Source organism: Penaeus monodon, chromosome 28, assembly GCF_015228065.2.
Source record: "Penaeus monodon isolate SGIC_2016 chromosome 28, NSTDA_Pmon_1, whole genome shotgun sequence".
Classification (NCBI taxonomy): domain Eukaryota; kingdom Metazoa; phylum Arthropoda; class Malacostraca; order Decapoda; family Penaeidae; genus Penaeus; species Penaeus monodon.
In genome coordinates, this window is record NC_051413.1 from 39,703,571 (window position 1) to 39,703,876 (window position 306).

Below are 306 nucleotides of genomic sequence, written 5' to 3' on the forward strand. Positions count from 1 at the left end.
CTAGTGGAACTTTACATTTATCTAGTGATAAACATCCGCCTTATTTATTTGAGAAAAAATATAAAAATCGTTGATAAATGGGATATGGAATGCAAATGCTACTGGAAATAATCATCAAGACAAATTACATATTTTATTACAACACAGACTACATACGTCAATGCATTCTTATACATACATGAATTTTAAGTTTAAGAATGGAATTGGATTACTTATTTAAAAAAATACACATCAAGGACAGTGTAATTGTTCAGCATTATGTCACCTGTTCATTTATGTCTCAAATGGTCAAATTAAAGTGAAACC